General features: G+C 50.2%; 1 protein-coding gene across 6 annotated transcripts in view; it reads left to right on the top strand.

Annotated features, from left to right (window-relative positions):
• The window catches only part of megf11 (multiple EGF-like-domains 11), a 514,753-nt gene that overhangs the window by 102,763 nt on the left and 389,609 nt on the right, over nt 1–22,381 (top strand). For all 6 annotated transcript variants that reach the window (XM_038813978.1, XM_038813980.1, XM_038813977.1 and 3 more), the window contains exon 2: nt 18,085–18,182. The gene's annotated coding sequence lies outside the window, so the exon portion shown is untranslated. The remainder of the gene's footprint in view (nt 1–18,084; nt 18,183–22,381) is intronic.

Here is a 22,381-nt window from a genome sequence, read left to right as displayed (position 1 = left end):
CTGAGAGTGAGGTGGGGCCGGGGCTGAGAGTGAGGCGGGGTCTGCACTGAGAGTGAGGTGGGGCCGGGGCTGAGAGTGAGGTGGGGCCGGGGCTGAGAGTGAGGTGGGGTCTGGGCTGAGAGTGAGGTGGGCCTGCGCTGAGAGTGAGGTGGGGTCTGGGCTGAGAGTGAGGTGGGGTCCGGGCTGAGAGTGAGGTGGTGCCTGGGCTGAGAGTGAGGTGGGGTCTGGGCTCAGAGTGAGGTGGGTCTGCGCTGAGAGTGAGGTGGGGTCTGGGCTGAGAGTGAGGTGGGGTCTGGGCTGAGAGTGAGGTGGGGTCTGGGCTGAGAGTGAGGTGGGGTCTGGGCTGAGAGTGAGGTGGGCCTGGGCTGAGAGTGAGGTGGGGTCTGGGCTCAGAGTGAGGTGGGTCTACGCTGAGAGTGAGGTGGGGCCGGGGCTGAGAGTGAGGCGGGGCCAGGGCTGAGAGTGAGGTGGGTCTTCAATGAGAGTGAGGTGGGTCTGGGCTGAGAGTGAAGTGGGTCTGGGCTGAGAGTGAGGTGGGTCTGGGCTGAGAGTGAGGTGGGGCCGGGGCTGAGAGTGAGGTGGGGCCTGGGCTGAGAGTGAGCTGGGCCGGGGCTGAGAGTGACGCGGGGTCTGGGCTGAGAGTGAGGTGGGGCCTGCGCTGAGAGTGAGGTGGGTCTGGGCTGAGAGTGAGGTGGGTCTGGGCTGAGAGTGAGGTGGGCCGGGGCTGAGAGTGAGGTGGGGTCTGGGCTGAGAGTGAGGTGGGCCGGGGCTCAGAGTGAGGTGCGGTCTGCGCTGAGAGTGAGGTGGGTCTGGGCTGAGAGTGAGGTGGGGCCGGGGCTGAGAGTGAGGTGGGGTCTGGGCTGAGAGTGAGGTGGGTCTGGGCTGAGAGTGAGGAGGGGTCTGGGCTGAGAGTAAGGTGGGGTCTGCGCTGGGAGTGAGGTGGGGTCTGGGCTGAGAGTGAGGTGGGTCTGGGCTGAGAGTGAGGTGGGTCTGGGCTGAGAGTGAGGTGGGCCTGCGCTCAGAGTGAGATGGGTCTGGGCTGAGAGTGAGGTGGGGTCTGGGCTGAGAGTGAGGTGGGTCTGGGCTGAGAGTGAGGTGGGTCTGGGCTGAGAGTGAGGTGGGTCTGGGCTGAGAGTGAGGTGGGGTTTGGGCTGAGAGTGAGGTGGGGCCGGGGCTGAGAGTGAGGTGGGGTCTGGCTGAGAGTGAGGTGGGGTCTGCGCTGCGAGTGAGGTGGGTCTGGGCTCAGAGTGAGGTGGGGTCTGCGCTGAGAGTGAGGTGGGTCTGGGCTGAGAGTGAGGTGGGGCCTGTGCTGAGAGTGAGGTGGGGTCTGGGCTGAGAGTGAGGTGGGGTCTGCGCTGAGAGTGAGGTGGGCCTGGGCTGAGAGTGAGGTGGGGTCGGGGCTGAGAGTGAGGTGGGTCTGGGCTGAGAGTGAGGTGGGGCCTGGGCTCAGAGTGAGGTGGGGCCTGCGCTGAGAGTGAGGTGGGTCTGGGCTGAGAGTGAGGTGGGTCTGGGCTGAGAGTGAGGTGGGGCTGGGGCTGAGAGTGAGGTGGGGCTGGGGCTGAGAGTGAGGTGTGTCTGGGCTGAGAGTGAGGTGGGGCCTGCGCTGAGTGTGAGGTGGGGTCTGCGCTGTGAGTGAGGTAGGGTCTGGGCTGAGAGTGAGGTGGGGTCTGGGCTGAGAGTGAGGTGGGTCTGCGCTGAGAGTGTGGTGGGGCCGGGGCTGAGAGTGAGGTGGGTCTGGGCTGAGAGTGAGGTGGGTCTGGGCTGAGAATGAGGTGGGGCCTGGGGTTAGAGTGAGGTGATATTTGCCACAAGCAGTTGGGGGCCATTATCACTTGTAACATCTCCACATGTCACTAGATTAAATATTACTGTTGCACACCATCTTAATGCCTCAAATTCTTTAACCCTCCTCCCGGTGGTATATCTGCTCACTCCGTCGGGAAACACTCGTTCTCACCGGCCCACATTGTCCACCAGGCGGTTTGACCTTCTCAGGGTGAATTCGCGGTGATAGGACTGATGCACGATCAATAACTCTCAAAGCGAGATTGGATGACAATTGACGGCTTTATTGGACTAGATGTTTCCCCCAGCAGCACAGGTACAGAATGCAGCAGCTGGGGAGACACAGACTCTTATACTCCGCCTTACTGGGCGGAACCAGCAGGCAGGCTTCACCAATGAACTTGCTGTCTCAGGCCCCTCCCACACCAATGGTCTTACAGCCTCAACCTGGGTACCGTAATACCCCTAATACCGACTACCACATTCACCCCCTGTTTAAAAAAAAGAGTTCGGCAGGGGTGGTGGTCTTGCGTTATACAGTGATAGAGGTTGAGATTATGGTGGTACCCGTCGGTGGTACAGTGTTTTGCCTTATTACATGTCACAACTATTTACAGTATTTATTTACATGTACATATCAAAATGAAGCAATTAGTCGATCGGGGGCCCTGGTCGTCCTCTGTGAACGTTGCAGTTTCGGAGGTGATGCAGGCGCCGGCTCGGGCATCCGACTCCGGGAGCGTGACTTTGGTTTCTTTGGTAGCTTCACCACCCCTGGATGGGACCAGTGGGAGAACTGATCCACCTGGGAAGGGGGCGGCCGTGGGGTGTGCCGGTGGGAGGGAGGGTGGCGTAGGTGGGGGGTGTGTTGGTGGGGGTCCAGCGGGCACCAGGTCCTGCAGGGAGACCGTATCCTGTCGGCCGTCGGGGTACGCCACGTAGGCGCACTGAGGGTTAGCGTGTAGGAGGTGGACCCTCTCGACCAATGGGTATGACTTGTGCGCCCGCACGTGTTTGCGGAGCAGGATGGGTCCAGGAGCTGCCAGCCAGGTTGGGAGCGAGGTCCCAGAGGAGGACTTCCTGGGGAAGACAAGGAGACGTTCAGGAGGTGTTTCGTTTGTCGTGGTACACAGCAGTGATTGGATGGAGTGGAGTGCATCGGGGAGGACCTCCTACTAGCGGGAGACTGGGAGATTCCTGGACCGCAGACCGTTCCGTTCTCCCACTACACCTGCCCGTTTCCCCGGGGGTTATAACTGGTCGTCCTGCTCGAGGCAATGCCCTTGCTGAGCAGGAATTGACGCAGTTCGTCGCTCATGAAGGAGGACCCCCCTATCGCTGTGTATGTAGGCGGGGAAACCAAACAGGGTAAAGATACTGTGGAGGGCTTTTATGACGGTGGCTGCAGTCATGTCGCGGCAGGAGATGACGAACGGGAACCGGGAGTACTCGTCAATCACGTTCAGGAAGTACGTGTTGCGGTCGGTGGATGGGAGGGGCCCTTTGAAGTCCATGCTGAGGCATTCAAGGGGACGGGAAGCCTTTACCAGGTGGGCTTTCTCTGGCTTGTCGAAGTGCGGCTTGCACTCCGCGCAGATTCGGCAGTTGCTGGTGGCGGTCCTGACCTCCTCAATGGAGTAGGGCAGGTTGCGGGTCTTGATAAAATTGAAGAATCGAGTGACCCCTGGGTGGCAGATGTCCTCATAGAACATAGAATGATACAGCGCAGTACAGGCCCTTCGGCCCTCGATGTTGCACCGACATGGGAAGTCCAAAAACTAAAGGCCATCTAACCTACGCTATCCCATTATCATCCATATGCTTATCCAATAAACTTTTAAATGCCCTCAATGTTGGCGAGTAAAAGTTTATTGGATAAGTTCATGGAGGACCCGGATTCGGTCCACTTGTGCGTTGGCACATGTGCCGCGGGATAGGGCATCAGGAGGCTCGTTTAGCTTCCCGGGACGATACAAGATCTCATAGTTGTAGGTGGGGAGCTCGATCCTCCACCGTAAGATCTTATCGTTCTTTATCTCGCTGTGCATTATCGAACATGAAAGCTACCGACCGTTGGTCCATGAGGCGCGTGAATCTCCTGCCGGCCAGGTAATGCCTCCAGTGCCCCACAGCTTCTACTATGGCCTGGGCCTCCTTTTCAACGGAGAAATTACGGATTTCTGAAGCGTGGAGGGTGCGGGAGAAGGAGGCCACGGGTCTGCCCGCTTGGTTGAGGGTGGCCACCAGAGCTACGTCAGACGCGTCACTCTCGACTTGGAAAGGAAAGGATTTGTCGATTGTGTGCATCGTGGCCTTTGCGATGTCTGCCTTTATGCGGCTGAAAGCCTGGCGGGCCTCTGCCGACAGGGGAAAACCGTGGATTGGATTAGTGGGCGGGCCTTGTCTGCATAGTTGGGGACCCACTGGGCGTAATATGAAAAAAATCCCAGGCAGCGTTTCAGGGCCTTGGAGCAGTGGGGGTGGGGAAACTCCATGAGGGGGCACATGTGTTCGGGATCTGGGCCATTAACTCCATCATGCACTACATAGCCGAGGATGGCTAGACGGTCGGTGCTGAACACGCATTTGTCTTTGTTGTAGGTGAGATTAAGGATTTTTGCGGCATGGAGAGCGAGGTCCCAGAGGAGGACTTCCTAGGGAAGACAAGGAGACGATCATGAGGTGTTTCATTTGTTGTGGTACACAGCAGTGATCGGATGGAGTGGAGTGCATCGGGGAGGACCTCCTGCCAGCGGGAGACCGGGAGGTTTCTGTACCTGCGCTGCTGGGGGAAACATCTAGTCCAATAAATTGATGCTCGATCATTGTCTCCAGAAGCGAGATTGGATGACAATTGAAGGCTTTATTGGACTAGATGTTTCCCCCAGCAGCGCAGGTACAGAATGCAGCAGCTGGGGAGACACAGACTCTTATACTCCGCCTTACTGGGCGGAACCAGCAGGCAGGCTTCACCAATGAACTTGCTGTCTCAGGTACCTCCCACACCAATGGTCTTACAGCCTCAACCTAGGTACCGTAATACCCCTAATACCGACTACCACAAAGACTCAGGCATGAATCAGTGAATCTCAGACCCTTGTCCCTAATCCCCCTTTAGAACAAAGGGATAGAGGAGTTTGGGGCTGAATCTCACTCAGACACGAGCCGGGGAGTCAGCCTTCTGGCAGCAGACAGACAGGAGTCAGACAAGCAGCAGCTCAGAAGGACTATTCCTCACTGTGAGTCGTCATCACCCTCCATTGACGGGCAGTAGGCGCTCGAGGACTGTCCAGCCCTTCACCCTGATGATTAAGATCGCTGTAATCTCCACCTCCTGGCTGCAGAGGGGTTACAGTGTCCCAGGCAGCGGGGGGGGGGGGGGGGGGGGGGGATCACATCTCATAGAACCACAGAATCAGAGAATTTACAGTGCAGAAGGATGCCATTCAGCCCATCGAGTCTGCACCGGCCCTTGGAAAGATCACCCCACTTAAACCCAAGCCTCCACCCTACCCCGTAACCCAGTAACCCCATCTACCCTTTTTTGAACACCAAGGAGCAGTTTATCATGGCCAATCCACCTAACCTGCACATCTTTGCGAGGAAACCGGAGCACCCGGAGGAAACCCACGCAGACACGGGGAGAACATGCAGATTCTGCACAGGGTGTGACTCAAGCTGGGAATCAAAGTGGAGCTGTGAAATAACAGTGCTAACCACTGTGCTACCGTGTTGTCGGATAGTTCCACGAAAGCCACCTGGGTCGTGCACACCCTCGGTCTCTTTCTGCCGCTTTGTGCACCTGCATGGGCGGTACAGCCTCCGGCCCCCCAGCCTGCCCTCCGGCCCCCCAGCCTGCCCTCTGACCCCCCAGCCTGCCCTCCGACCCCCCCCCAGCCTGCCCTCCTTACCCCCCAGCCTGCCCTCCTTACCCCCCAGCCTGCCCTCCTTACCCCCCCCCCCCCCCCCCCCCAGCCTGCCCTCCGACCCCCCAGCCTGCCCTCCGACCCCCCAGTCTGCCCTCCGGCCCCCCAGCCTGCCCTCCGACCCCCCAGCCTGCCCTCCGACCCCCCAGTCTGCCCTCTGACCCCCCAGCCTGCCCTCCTTACCCCCCAGCCTGCCCTCCTTACCCCCCAGCCTGCCCTCCTTACCCCCCCCCCCCCAGCCTGCCCTCCTTACCCCCCAGCCTGCCCTCCGACCCCCCAGTCTGCCCTCCGGCCCCCCAGCCTGCCCTCCGACCCCCCAGCCTGCCCTCTGACCCCCCAGCCTGCCCTCTGACCCCCCCAGACTGCTCTCCGGCCACTGGACCTTCCCTGGACATCGGTGCTCCTCCAGCGCTGTAACATCGGCTCAGTACCAATATCGATCGGTTATCTGCAAGGGGGGAGAGGGGGAGAGGGGGAGACAGAGAAAGACAGTGTGAGATAGAGGGAGAGGGACAGGGAGAGAGAGAGAGTGTGAGAGAGAGAGGGGGAGACAGAGAGAGAGAGGGGGAGAGAGAGGGTGAGAGAGAGAGGGTGTGAGAGGGGGAGAGAGAGAGTGAGAATGAGAGAGGGTGTGAGAGAGCGAGAGGGAGAGAGAGAGGGAGGGAGAGAGAGAGGGAGGGAGAGAGAGAGGGAGGGAGAGAGAGAGGGAGGGAGGGAGAGAGGGAGGGAGGGAGAGAGGGAGGGAGGGAGAGAGGGAGGGAGGGAGGGAGGGGGGAGAGAGGGAGGGAGAGAGGGAGGGAGGGAGAGAGGGAGGGAGGAGGCGAGAGAGAGGGGAGGAGAGAGAGAGAGGGAGAGAGAGAGAGGGGTGTGAGAGAGAGAGAGGGTGTGAGAGAGAGAGAGGGAGAGAGAGAGAGAGAGGGAGAGAGAGTGAGAGAGAGAGAGAGGGTGTGAGAGAGAGGGAGAGAGAGAGGGAGGGAGAGAGAGAGGGAAGTAGGGGGCGGGATTCTCCCATTCGGCGGCAGAATGTCCACACCGTTGGAAACGCCATCGCGTTTGACGACGGCGTGAACGGGCCGCTGGGGGTACCGATTCTGGCCCCTACAGGAGGCCAGCACAGCGCTGGAGTAGTTCACGCCGCTCCAGCCTCCCATCCCAGCGCAAACTGTGCGTCGCGCCAACCTGCGCATGTGCAGTGGCACCGGCGTCAACTAGGACCAGCGCAGTGGCCTCCCTCAACGTGCTGGCCCCAACGCAACATGGCGCGGGAGTTCAGGGGCTGGCGCGTCAGAAAATAGGCCCAGGGAGCGAGAGGCCAGCCCGCCGATTGGTGGGCCCCATCGGAGCCCCCCCCCGCGCCCCTCGGGGTCGGAGCCCTCCCCCCCACCCCCCCGGGGTCGGAGCCCCTGGGTTAGAGCGGCCGCTTGGCCCATCCGGGCCGGGGAATCGGCAGGCCGGCCGCGTAGAGTGGCCCTCGACCGGCGCCGCACCAACCCCGTCGGGTTCTCGCGCGGAGAATCGTGTGCCGGCGCTGGGGCGGCGTGGCACGGTTGCGGGGTTTCTCCGGCCCAGCGCGGGGCTGGGAGAATCCCGCCCAGTGAGTGTGTGAGAGAGAGAGAGAGAGTCAGGTTGGTGTTGCAGCCGAATAGCCTCCCGGACCTGGAAGTAGCCAATCCCTGACCTTATCCGGCGGTAACCGCTCACTCCCATCTCCATTGCATAACTGACCCGGCCTTGGCCCTCGCCCAGTCGGAATCGCCTTTAGGTTCCCCTCTGCTTCTCCTCTTCGTTATTCTCTATGTGACTGTGGTTCTGACAGGAGGTTTATCAGCTCCACATCTCTAATGGGCAGGGCAGACTGGACAGTGATGGCCACCAGGGGACTAATAGATCCTCACTGGCCGGCGTTGGGATACGGCACATAAACCCAGTGCCTCACGGTGCCACACACCCCAGCATTGAACCCTGAACCCTGAGTATTCATCCAATTACTTGACTTTGAACTATTTCAAGTTCAACCAATTAAACTAAATCAAACTAATTGAGGGACAAATTAAAAAGGGCCTTTGCTTAAACGACCACTTCCCGAAACAAAACCAAAGAGCAAAGGGAACTTAAAAAAACATAAACCAAAAGGTGATTAAAAGGGTGTGGTTAGCACAGTTACTTCACAGCTCCAGGGCCCCAGGTTCGGTTCCCGGCTTGGGTCACTGTCTGTGTGGAGTCTGCACGTCCTCCCCGTGTGTGCGTGGGTTTCCTCCGGGTGCTCCGGTTTCCTCCCACAGTCCAAAGATGTGCGGGTTAGGTGGATTGGCCATGATAAATTGCCCCTTGGTATCCAAAAAGTTTGAGTGGGGTTACTGGGATAGGTTGGGGTGTGGGCTTGGGTGGGGTGCTCTTTCCGAGGGCCGGTGCAGACTCGATGGGCCGAGTGGCCTCCTTCTGCACTGTAAATTCTATGATTCTATGATATGGGTGGTTAAAGCCCCCAGACCCTGCGGTGCCCACCGCGCACAGAAGGCTTCGATGGTGCCCTTGGGAGGTACTTGACAGTCTGAGACTGTGGGCAGCTGCATTGTTAAGTGTTAACTCTTGATGGCCAATTAGTTTGATGATCATGAGGCTCAGGAATTTTAGAGCGCCCAGTTGCTTTCTGCTTCAGGGATAGGCAAGGCTAATAGGCACCCTTCTTACTCCGGCTGCATCATTGGGAGATCTCATTGTTATCTGCCCTCTACACTGAAGGCTCCTGGGCAACCACTCCAGGGTGTTTTCCAGCTGATCAGCCCATTAGGCCTGGCTTCTTGACTCATATCACACCCCGGTTCCCTCACCACCCACCCCCACAGCCAATGTGACCCACAGCCGCAGCCGCCCCATACCCGCGTGCCACAGACATTAAACTAACACAGCCCTCTGAGAACACAGGCAGTAGACTTCAGGACCACGCACACCAGCCGTAACCCCCATCCTGAAACCTCCGAGCTGCTACTGCCCTTCCCGGACACTGCTGAGCCCCCCCCCCCCACCCTCCTTCCAGAGGTGCCCAGTGGGCTCTGTCCCCTTGGATACCCTGTTGCTCAGTGGAGACAGTGATGCTTGCCTCCTTGCTCCCTCTCGGTGATCACGGTGCCACGGTAATGATTTGCGGCAGTGTGACGTTACGTCTGGAGTGCTGAAGATGCGATGTCAACAAATGGATTCAAATTCAGGCAAATCAGGTTCGCACCCTTCCAGGGCATAAATCTGATCGCGTCACCGGGGAGATCGCGTTCTGAAATCTCGCTGGTACAAATTCCCCCTTTTTGGCCTCTCACGCGTGTTAGCGGCCACTATGGGATTTGCACCCATGACTAACGCAGCTGCTAAATCACGCCCATTCTTATGTGCCATGAAAAAATGTTTTTTAATTCATTCTAGGGGCGTGGGCATCACAGGTTGGGCCAGCATTTATTGACCTGAATGATTTTAATTGAAGAGTCACATTGTTGTGGGCCTGGAGTCACATGTAGGCCAGACCAGGTAAGGACGGCAGATTTCCTGAAGGACATTAGTGAACCAGATGGGTTTTTGTTTTACGACAATGGTTTCAGATTTTTATTTGGATTCAACTTTCACCATCTGCTGTGGTGCCATTCAAATCCTGGGCCCCAGGGGATTATCCCCGGTCTCTGGATTATTAACCCAGTAACAATACCACACTATACCACTGCCTCCACTTCAAAATGATTTAGATTGTAAAGGGAATCTCTGTGGTTTGAGTTGATATCTGTGTCAGGTGACATTCCCAGAAAGGCTTCAGTATTTACTGGAGCAGGGGTGTCACAGAACAATTCTTACTGATGCTGGCACCACATGATTATTTCAGTTGTTGTGCTATTAACCCAATTGTTTGAACTGGCCAAAGGGTGGCTAGAATTGCCATCCTTCCCTGTTCTGTCCAGTCGCGTGATCCTCGCACATAGCAAATTACATCTTGGGCAGGAATATCTCAGGCCGTACCGGGCCGGAGAATGGCCGGGCCGGACACGAATCGCGTGACGCCGCCCCAACGCCGGTCCGCCGATTCTCCGATCTCCATTGGCGCAGTCGGCAAGGTGCCGGTTGGGGGCTGCTCTACGTGGCCCCCCCCCCCCCGGCGATTCTCCGCCCGGGATGGGCCAAGCGGCCGCACAAAAAATCCGAGTCGCACTGGCGCCGTCCACATGTGGGTCTTACCCTGCGGGACCCCGGCGGGACCCTGGCGGGAATGCATCCGGGGGCGGCCAGGTAGGGGGGATGGGGGGTCTGACCCCGGGGAGGCCTCCGCTGTGGCCTGGCCCGCAATCGGAGCCTACCGAACGGCGGGCTGGTCTCGTGGGCTGGGGGCCTCTTTTGCTCCGCGCCATCCCCTGTAGCCCTCCGCCATGTTGCATCGGGGCAGGCGTGAAGAAGGGAACCATTGCGCATGCGCGCATTGGCAGCGGACGCAGTGTGCATGCACAGACCCACGGCACCCATTTGATACCGGCTTTGGCAACTGGAGCAGCGTGGGTCGCTCCGTATCGTGCTGGCCCCCTGTACTCATCGGAATCGCTGCTCCTGACGCCATGTTGAAGCCGTTGAGAAACGCGACGGCGTTTACGATGGCGTCAACACTTAGCCTCAAGATCAGAGAATCCCGCCCCTTGTCTTTTAAGCCCTGCATTAAAGCTCTTTTTAATTTTTCAACTTACTTCAACATTTCTGTATAATGCCCTGTTAAGTCCTCCATCATTCTTTTGCCCAAAGAGTTGGAAACGAACAAAAATGAAAATAATGCAGATATTGGAAGAAAGCCTGGCTTAAAACAGGAAATACTGGAAGCACTCAGCCGGCGAGGAGATGTCCATGCAGAGCAGAAGGTGGGGTTAACATTTTAGGTTCATGGGTTCAAACAGGAGGTTTAATTTTTTTTTAAATGTAATTAATGACTCTTAATAGGAATGCAATGAGGTCATCACCCGGGGTTACAGGTCTGACTGAATGAAAAAGCTTAATTACACTAAACGTAGGATCATGATTTTTTTCCAGTGATCTTGTCAGTTTAGTTAAGTAGATGAATTAATCTCCCTCACAATGTCAGGCAGAGGGAGTAACTCAGCGGTGTCACTTCACTCACTGTTTACAAAAAAACGGACAGCTTTTTTACACGTAAAAAACGCACATCAGGGTGGTAATCTGATCTATTTCTTTGCCATCCTGGTCGGTCTGGGTCTGGGTCTGATAGAGATACAAATGCAGTAATGGGAGAAATATTCAATGGCTGCAGATTCAAAGAAGAGCAAGTTTCATTCTGTGCTGCTACTTATTAAGCAGTTGTCCTTGTGAACAATTATTTGACAGGCTAAAGCAACATTGATATCCTTGGGAAGACATAGAAAGAGGATTAGACCATTTACCTGCTCTTGCTAATCTGTGTCACAATTCCAGCATAACTCTGTATCCTTCCCATTTCTGAGCAAGTAGCCTTTGGGCGCTACTAAGCGGCGGCTCAAAAGGAGAATCCACGGGAGGTTTACGTGATAATAATCGGCGCAAACCGCTCACCGATTCCGGTACTGGTGAGGGACTAGCACTGGTGGCAACTGAAACTCCTGCCTCCCGTGCCGAAAATGGCCGGAGAATGGCTGGGTCCCAGGCCGCGCATGCGCACGGCCCGAGTATGGCGGCGCTGGGCACAGTCTGCAGCTGCCAGGCCGGGTTCACGATTTGTTTGACCACACATGTCCCGCGCCGTCGGGAACTAGGGCCATTGGGGGCGGAGCATTGCGAGTAAGCCAGCTGATGAGGTCCCAACGGCATTGTGACTGCGCGCGGCGTGCGTCACGATGATGCCATTTCAGAGGGGGGCGGAGCAAGGCTGACCAGCATCAAACCGGCGCCGGCCCCGATTTCGGCGTGGGAGCCCATTCTCCACCCGTTCGCCGATCATGATTTCAGCGTCGGGCAACGGAGAATCGCACCCTTTGTTTTTCCGATCAATTTATTACTCAGTTCAGTTTAGTTGATTCTCTTCTCCATTGCTGAAATATTCCTGTGTTGCAAAACTCTTTTATGCTCTATGCCCCCTTCCCCTAGTGTTGCTCTTTTTAATGAGTGGAACACAATCCCATCAGAGTCACCAATAATGTTGCCAATCGGTACCAGAGTGACCAATAATGTTGCCAGTTAATAATGATGCGCTTTAGAGTCGCCAGGTATCGAATGATACCACCACAAGGCTTTACCGGATATCGATCAAAGGACCACACAACCAGTTAGTCAGGTCAAGTTCAAAGATGGCTTATTTACCCACAAGGATTACTTCGACATGCAACACAAAACACTACAAGTTAAACTACACCTAACAACTACAATAGCCTGTACTTAACTTCAGGGCAACCAGCTCTATGCAGATGGACGAGGCCTTTGTCTGGATCTTGCGTGGCTGGGTAGAAGAAGTGGCTCTGTTTCTGCTGGGCTCATCCGTCTGGTAGCGATTGTTGGTCTTGAACTTGACTGTCTGGTCGTTATGCTGCACTTGGGTTGGCATAGGCAGGATCCAAGAGACACCGAACACATGGCTGTGTCTCTTCTTAGTCCCCTGGGATTTCACACCCTTAGGGGCGGTCCTTAGCTTTGGACCCAATAATTTAACAGGCTTCGATCACTGCCTTCGATTTTGGCCAATAAAGGGGCGGGTGCCTTGATGGCTGGGTGTATCCTGAGCGGTCATTGACCTTGGCTGTTTGGGCTTTCTTAGCAAAGGGAGTGACACCGGTTAGTCTGCATCTGTATCGGTTACCTGAGTACAGTCCTGGGGCTGGTTTAGCACACTGGGCTAAATCACTGGCTTTGAAAGCAGACGAAGGCAGTCCAGCAGCACGGTTCAATTCCCGTACCAGCCTCCCCGAACAGGCGCCGGAATGTGGCAACTAGGGGCTTTTCACAGTAACTTCATTTGAAGCCTACTTGTGACAATAAGCAATTTTCTTCTCTTCTTTCTCTTGTTCTGGGGAAATGGGCCATTAGAATGCAAACAAGCGGGGGTTTCGATCGGGTCTAGCTATCTGGGTTGCAAATACACACACAAGCTCAGAGTCTGTCTGAGTCCTGGGTTGGCCATAATTCCCATGGTCCTTTGCAGGTGGCCATCTGAGGTGGCTACACTAGTAGACAGGTTAATAGTTGGGTATCCGGCGTAGCCAGTGATATTCCACAATTAGTTACTGGAAAGTGTGCGTGTGGAGCCTGCTCCCACGCTCTCTGATTTCTATTCTTCTACCTGGTGCTTCCAGGATGTAATCATTATGACAGTAATGACTGGAAAATCCCGGCCAGGAACCTGCGCAGTGCCTGCCATATGGGAAAACACAATGACATTTCAATGTGGGACTTCTTTGTGTTAGCACTGGTTTTTGCTAACTGACCTGACATCACTACCTATAAATCAATTTGCTTGCTTTCGAAAATTAATTCACATTTGGTTGATTCTGTTCTCGAGTTTTCATTAAATGAAGTAAAGTCCAATTTCTTGATGAAATCCTTTAAGATTCCCTTTCTGGTGTTGGCAGTTTCAGCAGCTCGGAGCATTAATTTCCAGTGTGTTCAGTAGAGATGTTTTACAATCCCTCTGTGTATGTACTGAGAAATGATGCTTGCCAATATTATTGATATGTACCCTGTATTTTATTAGACCTGCACCTATATAAACATCAGCGGCTCTGCTATAGACTTGTAGTTATTTGACCAGGGGTTGAAGAGTCTTTACATAGCATACAAACTGCATGTGGATCTCAAAATAATATTTGTAACCAATATCGTGTTTTTATTTAACATGTTACTTACTGTCTCGTGAGGTTTATTTTATTTAGTGATGTATGACTTTATTCATTTAGTCAACATAAATTTAATAGATATTTTAAGCATAGTAATTATGTTGACTTTCGTGAGTATGAAAGACTCACATTCAGATATTAAAATATCACGGGCAGAATTTTCCTAAAATGTGGCCAAGTGTCAAATTTGGTGTAAAAACCAGTGCAAATTCAGGAGCAAACCGTAGGTGAAAGTCCTTGAAAATGTTTGTTTCTCCCAGTGAAAATGCCGCGCCTGTGGTCTAAACATCTGATTATGCCGCCCCGTAGTCATCCCAGCTCTTATATCAGGGGCTACGGCATTTAAACAGCACTTACTCATTGTCAAGCCAGGAGACGGGCAGTGAGGAGGGCAGCTCCACACCATTCACCAAAGGGGGCCCTACCCCGAATGTTGGATACCGCAGAGAGAAGGGGAACAATCTACCCTCCGACTGACAGGACACCTTCCAGCAAGGTCACGAACCCCACCTGGGAGACGATGGCCGCGTTACAAAGAACAAAGAAAAGTACAGCACAGGAACAGGCCCTTCGGCCCTCCAAGCCCGTGCCAACCATGCTGCCCGACTAAACTACAATCTTCTACATTTCACTTCCCTCGTCCAAGTCATCAATATATATTGTGAATAATTGTGACCACAGCACAGAGCCCTGTGGCACTCCACTAGTTATAGGTTGCCATCCTGAAAATGTTCCTCTTACCCCAACTCTCTGTTTTCTATTAGTTAGCCAATCCTCTAACTATGCTAACATACTACCCCCAACACCATGGGCTCTTACCTTATTAATGGAACGCTTTTTGGAAATCCCAAGTATATTTCATCTACTGGCTCCCTGTATCTAACCTGCTCGTAGCCACATCAAATAATTCTAATAAATTTGTCAGGCATGATTTCTATCATTTTCCCAATGACAGAAGTGAAGCTAACTGGTCGTTAGAAACTTGTTTTTTGTCTCTCTCTCCTTTGTTGAATAAAGGTGTTACATTGGCAGTTTTCCAATCCTCTGGGACTTTTTCAGAATTTAAGAAAGATTACTCCAGTGCAACCAGTATTTCTGTAGCTACTTCCATTAATATCCTGGGATGCAACCCATCAGGTCCCTGGGGGCATATCGGCCATTAGCCCCATTAGCTTCCAGAGTACCTTTGCCCTATGATTGTTGTTGTATTTATTTCCTGCCCCCTCACCCCACACCATCCCCCGATCCATGATAATTTTTGAAATGTTATTGGTGTCTTCCGCTGTAAAGACTGACACAACGTATTTATTTAACTCCTCTGCTATTTCATGGTTCCCCATTATTATTTCCCCAGTCTCATTCTCTAAGGGGCCTATGTTCATTTTGGACTCTCTCTTCCCTTTTTACACATTTAAAGAAGCTCTTGCTGTGCTTCTTCACATTATTTGCTAGTTTAAGCTCATAGTTTATCTTTTCCCTCTTTTTTTTTTGGTCATCTTTTGTTGGTTTTAAAACTTTCCCAATCCTCTGGCTCACCACAAATCTTTGCCACATTATATGTTTTATTCTTTCAGCTTAATGCTTTCCTTCACCACCTTGGTTGATTTATCCCCTTCCTAGAATCCTTCTTCCTCGCTGGGATATATATTTGTTGTGAGTCACGAATTATTTTCAGAAATGCCTACCGTTGCTGATCAACCATCTTTCCTGTTAAACTCTTTTCCCAGTCCACTCCAGCCAACTCTGCCCTCATTACTTTATAATTACCCTTATTTAGGTTTAGCACAGTTGTTTCTGACCCAAGTTTCTCACTCTCGAATTGAATGCTAAAAATTCTACCTTGTTATGGCCACTGCTTCCTGGGGGATCTTTTACTCTGAGATTGTTTATTAAAACTGCCTCGTTACATATTACCAGATTCAAAATAGCCTCATGGTCACTTTCACTGGTCCCGACTATTTCATTTCCAGATTTTTTTAAACCTGTGTTCAAATTCTGAAACTGTTTATGTCGGATTTGAACTCGATCTCTGGATTATTAGTCCAGTTGTGCGACTGGCCCACAATATTCCACACAGGTAGAGTGCTTCACAACCCGCAATCACGAGACTGAGTCCTTGCCAACTTCCAGAACTTGCCAGTTTGTGGAGGGAAGGAGGTGACTGGTTTCAGCCTCATGCACGTGGCAACATGTCTGCTCCTATGTGCTTCCCTCCCTCATGAGTCTTGTTTCACCTTAGAGTCTGGCTATTTCTCTTTGCCATGTTGCTTTCTCTCAATCTAAAGGTCAAAGACCTGTGCTGCTGAAAAGGACTGCTCTGCATTCACCTGTGATACCTGCAGCATGACAGTCAGGTCAGGCTGGGCCAGGTGGGGAAGTGACAGGCGCACGATACTGCGGAGAAGTGTTAATCCTGTTCTCCATTCTGCTACAGGCCAGAGGGAACATTTAGAATTTTGCCTTTTCCTCTGTATTTCTGCTTAATTGATAAACTAAAACTAGTAGAATAATACAACTCATTTGGGGACTGAATGAATGCTTAAGTTACTAAACTGTTAATTATGTACTTGCCTCCATAGAACATAGAACATAGAACAGTACAGCACAGAACAGGCCCTTCGGCCCTCGATGTTGTGCCGAGCAATGATCACCCTACTCAAACCCACGTATCCACCCTATATCCGTAACCCAACAACTCCCCCCCCTTAACCTTACTATTAGGACACTACGGGCAATTTAGCATGGCCAATCCACCTAACCCGCACATCTTTGGACCCTTGGAGTCCAAGGGATACTCCATGGAGTATCGTTGCCTGGAACGCTCACAATTCTCCGGTTTTTGGACATCACCGTCTTTCAGATACCTCCAGCTGTACATGCACGTGGCAGATAGATCCTATATATGGAGACAGTAGTTCCCCAAAGCGGCCATCACTGAACTTTACATACTCCTGCAGAAAATGTAACAACTTCTTGGATTGGATTGGATTTATTTATTGTCACGTGTACTGAGGTACAGTGAAAAGTATTTTTCTGCGAGCAGCTCAACAGATCATTCAGTACATGGGAAGAAAAGGGAATAAAAGAAAATACATAATAGGGCAACACAAGGTATACAATGTAACTACATAAGCACTGGCATCGGGTGAAGCATACAGGGTGTAGTGTTAATCAGGTCAGTCCATAAGAGAGTCATTTAGGAGTCTGGTAACAGCGGGGAAGAAGCTGGTTTTGAGTCTGTTCGTGCGTGTTCTCAGACTTCTTTATCTCCTGTCCGATGGAAGAAGTTGGAAGAGTGAGTAAGCCGGGTGGGAGGGGTCTTTGATGATGCTGCCCGCTATCCCCAGGCAGCGGGAGGTATAAATTGAATCAATGGATGGGAGGCAGGTTTGTGTGATGGACTGGGCTGTGTTCACGACTCTCTGAAGTTTCTTGCAGTCCTGGGCTGAGCAGTTGCCATACCAGGCTGTGATGCAGCCCGATAGGATGCTTTCTATAATACATCTGTAAAAGTTGGTAAGGGTTAATGTGGACATGCCGAATTTCCTTAGTTACCTGAGGAAGTATAGGCACTGTTGTGCTTTCTTGAACATAACACAAAGATTCCTCATTCTATACAGGCTGGGATAGATCACTGGCCACACTTTCCAGCACCGTGACTTGCCACCTTCACCTCTCGACCTTTGTAATCCTTAAGGAGGTCGTTTCACACAGAATGGATTTTGCATTGTATGTAAGCTTTGAGAGCCCATCAACATCTGCTTCTGTTTTGGCCAAAGTAGACAACACACAATCAAAAGCAGGTATCTGTCACCAGAGGAAGCACACCATTGAGATTGAGGTCATCCATTTAAGGAACATGCCTTTAAAAACAGAGAAGGGTAATTGGAGGAGGAGGGCACAGATGGGTAAGCAGGAGGCTCAGAGCTGATATCGCACCGCTCCAGTCTTCATGATACATTCGTTTCAGACACACAAGCAATAATCATACAGCTGCACTAGTGTCAGATATAGTTAGGCTCTGATTTGTGCTAAGATGTTTAAGGGGAGGGCACTTAACAACTTCCTTTTTTATGTCTCTACAGCTCCAGCAGAAGAAGCTATTTGTGTATCTCCTCCAATCACACTCTTTGTCACAGTGATATGTAAACAGCATATATTAGAATGGAATATGCCAGATCTTTGGGACAGGCATTAGTATTCAACTTATTTTGCATCACTCTGTGTGCCTGATTAACACATTTTCCTTTGCACTGAAATAGCACTGAACATTGCAGTCTCTACTTTTTCCTGCCTAAGTGAGCATGACCCTTTTCTCCTCTCATTCTGCAGCAAGTATGAAATTCTACAATTCCTTAGTCATTGGATTCCAAGTCCCACAGCCAATGACACATTGATTAGGCCGCTGCCATTAACTTATGCATATTTGCTGCTCTGCTGATACTGTAATTGCTTCAAATTCCTTTCCCTGACACCTCCGCTAATCTTTTGCCCTTTGTCTTTTGACCTCTTGCTGTTCCTCGGGGATCTTCCTAAAGGAGCTAGCTTTGAAAGCCTGCCAGACGCATGCATCTATTGAAATGCACTGAATGTCCAGGGAACAACAGGAGCTCTGAAACAACCCCAAGTGTCAGAGGTAAGCTAACTATTTAGATTGAAGCACAGTTGTGGTTCTGAATTACAGACACAGGTGTCAATGGATAAAAATAAATCTAAAATGTGGGATCAATATTCCAGTTTAGCTTGGATTAAACTATGATGATTGATAATATGTTGATAATATATTGATATCTGTAATAAGTATGTCATGATATTGCTCTTGGAAGCATACTAACAATAAAAGGTAATTTGGTTAAATAAGGTTGTATTTTTGTTTGATGATTTTGTAGATCCCAGTAGTTGGTAACCACGAAAATGAGAATACTGTCTTCAGATCACCCAATGAATATACCTTTGTTCTCATCATCTTTATATGTTGCTCAGTCCCTACTCCTGATTGCCTCTATGTCTTGGCCCAGTTTCTTATTTTTCTTACTCACCGATATTCTCACCTCCCGGAGTAAATACTCAGATATTTAAATCTGGCACAAGTGGGTCAGTAACACAACTTCATTTTCAAAACAGTCAGTATCAGGGCCATAAGGATCTAATGGTATTAGAAGTTATTTGTTGTTGTTAAGTTCTTTCTGTGCTTTACTCTGTTAAGTTTCTCGATGGTAGACAAGTAATTTTATCCGCATCTCTATCAATACTTTTCTATAATTAGGTTATACAAGAGCAGTGTGTAGGGATCTGTATATCTGGATATACATTTTTAAAAAATTTTTTAGAGTACCCAATTATTTTTTTCCAATTAAGGGGCAATTTCGCATGGCCAATCCACCTAGCCTGCACATCTTTGGGTTGTGGGGGTGAAACCCACGCAGACATGGGGAGAATGTGCAAACTCCACACGGACAGTGACCCAGGACCGGGATTCAAACCCGGATCCTCAGCGCCGCAGTCCCAGTGCTATCCACTATATGTATATACATAAGGAGTTAATATATAGTATATATAGTTAATATATATATATATATTAAAAATCTGTACTGACTATTCAACTTTGGAAGACTTCGCAGCATTCGGATCCTTGAAGAACAATCGACTCGATGGATCACTTTCAAGCTCCACATCAACTAAAAAGTACCGGTAACCTTAACTCTAATTGGAGACTTTTTAAGCAGCAGTTCCAAATATTCTGGAAGCGCATGATTCTGTAGCTACAAAAATAGCATTGCTACTGTCCATGGCAGGTCAGCAGGCTATTGACATTTACGTCTCGTTTATATTCTCTGGGGAGGCAAAAACAAATGTAATGTGATAATCGCAAAATTTGATGGCCACTGCAAGATGCAGACCAATGAGGTCTTGGAAAGACTTAGATTTCATAAAAGGTTGCAGAAAAATGGCGAACCTATCACAAGCTTTGTCACTGACTTAAAGTTGCTGGCACAGACATGTAACTTCACTGATTTGCATCATTCGCTGATAAGGGATCAGATTGGATGGACTTTGTGATGAAAGTTTGAGGGAAGCATTATTAAGGCAAAATGATTTAACCCTTAAAAGCGCGATTGAAAAATGTATTTTGCGTGAACAAAGCAAGAATTGATAACTAGAGTTTTATCACCGTGAAAAGGATGCAAAAGTCCACCACGTGATCGAGAATGTTAAAATGGTATCGCAGCAAAGAAGCACGTTTCCGATGGCAGCTTTCATGCGCGCGTACACTCCAGCCCGCGACATGCGCAGTTCGCTCGAAAATGCAAGACTCAAGAAAAGAAGTTTGCGCATGCGTGAATGTGCATCATGTGTCAGAGAGACAATGTCATGACGTGCTACCACTGTGGTAACGCCCACTTAAAGGGGAAATGCCCTGCTCAGGGGAAAAGATGTCTTAAATGTTCCAAACTCAATCACTTTGCCTCCCGATGCCAATCAACAGCGATATATCACTCTCCAACACAAAGGCAAAACAACATCAATGTTCGCAGCATTAATAAAACGGAGAATCACAAATCAAAGCAAAATTTTTCAAATGAAGAGGATCATTTTTCCTCGGAGAACACTTTCTTCGTAGGAATTACTGACAAAACAGAGGACCTTCAAGCAACGTCCAAGGCTCCTCATCAAATGAATGTCATTGACTCTAACAGTGAATGGATCTCAACAGTGCAAGTCAACAACTTCCCAATCCTGTTCATGCTTGGCACTGGGGCTTCAGCCAACTTAATGACAAGCACAGATCTCACATCGATTCCAGGGAAACACGAGATGATACCTGCTGCATGTAGGCTGAAAGACTACAATGGCAACCAGATTGCTTGAAGAGAATCATGCTATTTAAAAGTAGCAAATAACAAGGTCAGAAAAGTACTACGGTTTGAGATCGTGGACAACTAGAAATTTTCGCTGTTAGGTGCTCAAGCCTACAAGGATTTGCGGCTCGTCCAAAGAATTTTCATGACTACCAAAGACACATCAAGACTGGACGATGAGATCCAGCAGCTACTTCAAGAATACCCTGATGTAGTTCGAGGTATGGATACTTTACCGTACCAATATAAGATTTTGCTGAAAAAAGATGCAAAACCTGTAATTCATCCGCCAAGGAGGGTACCAGCTCCACAGCGCAAGAGGCTGAAATTAGAGCTCGAAAGGCTACAGTCACAAGGAATCATCTCCAGAGTCACGCAACCGACTGACTGGGTCAGTTCTCTAGTGTCTGTCAAGAAACCGTCATGTGACCTCAGAATCTATATAGATCCCAAGGATCTGAACAAGAATATTCGTAGGGATCATTACCCTATCGCTAAGCATGAAGAGATAACGTGCGAGATGGCGAACGCTCACATTTTTACTAAGCTCGATGCTTCGCAAGGATTCTGGCAGATGCAGTTTGATGATTCAAGTAAATTGCTTTGTACGTTCAATACTCCATTTGGACACTTCTGTTTTAACCGCATGCCTTTTGGGATCATCTCCGCTTCCCGAAATCTTTCACAGAGTAATGAAGCAGATGACTGAGGGTATCGATGGTGGAAGGGTCTATGTCAATGACACAATAATATGGTCGATTACAGAAGAAGACCACATCATTCGTTTGAGAAAAGTGTTTCAAAGGATCCACCAATACGGATTGAAACGAAACCACTCAAAATGCACGTTTGCACAAACATCTTTGAACTTCTTGGTGATACAATATCAGCTCAAGGTGTCAGACCAGATGATGATAAAATTTCTGCGATCCAGAACATGAAACAGCCACAGGATAAAAAAGCTATGTTAAGATTTCTAGGGTTCATTAACTTCTTGAGCAAGTTTATATCCAACTTGTCGACGAGGACATCAGCTCTACAAAATTTGATAAGGAAGACCACTGAATTTGAATGGACACAACGCCACCAAGGTGAATGGATGGATCTCAGGCATCAACTGATGACAGCTCCAATTCTTGCTTTCTTTGACCCAACTAGAACTACCAAAATCTCCACTGACGCTCTAGTATATCTGTATATACATAAGGGGTTAATGTATAGTCTTTACAGTTAAATGATCACTAGATGGCAGCTCTAACAAGGGGTATAAAGACACGCTCAATCTGCTTTCCCGCCTCTTTGTGTGCATTGTGACTAGAGACCAGAGGTGTAGAGAGTTAGCTCAGAGTGCAAGTGTAGTTAATCATAGTTTATTCTTATTCTATCTTGTTTATTTAATAGCTCGTAAAAGTTTGAAGAATTAAACTCACAAGTTAATTGTTCAGTTACTCAATAAATTATTTGCTTTCATTGGATGGCTACAAGTGTTCATCAGCATCGAGTTTAAGAGCATCTTGGTATAAAGCAAATGAGTAACATATGCGTGGACTGGTATATCATTTGCTAAAGAAAAATTATTTTACCCTCTGTCTCTACTTGTCAGGAAAATCCAAATGTTCTTACCCTTGCACAGATCCTTGCTACAAATAGCAACTCTCACCCGACACTCATTGCTGTGCTGTGACAGAAACAATAGTTTCAATGATCACAAGTGTTCCGTGTTCAGTGTTTGTACAATGACATTTTCTTTGTTAAGCAATCAGCATTAAATCCTCTTGAAGCAGAATGAGAATTGCTGCCAGATAGTGTGTTACCAAAGTAACTATTAATCAGTGTTGATGAAAGTCGAGGACATGTGTAGTTAATACATGATTGAAAATCAGATCAATGTGTTTGCCAGCTGGTGTAGATATCAGGCCATCTACAGTCATAGGTTAACGTGATTGTTAGTCATCATATTATTCCCCCATGTGCA

This window comes from Scyliorhinus canicula, chromosome 12, assembly GCF_902713615.1.
Source record: "Scyliorhinus canicula chromosome 12, sScyCan1.1, whole genome shotgun sequence".
NCBI lineage: Eukaryota > Metazoa > Chordata > Chondrichthyes > Carcharhiniformes > Scyliorhinidae > Scyliorhinus > Scyliorhinus canicula.
This window is presented reverse-complemented; position numbering and strand designations above follow the sequence as displayed.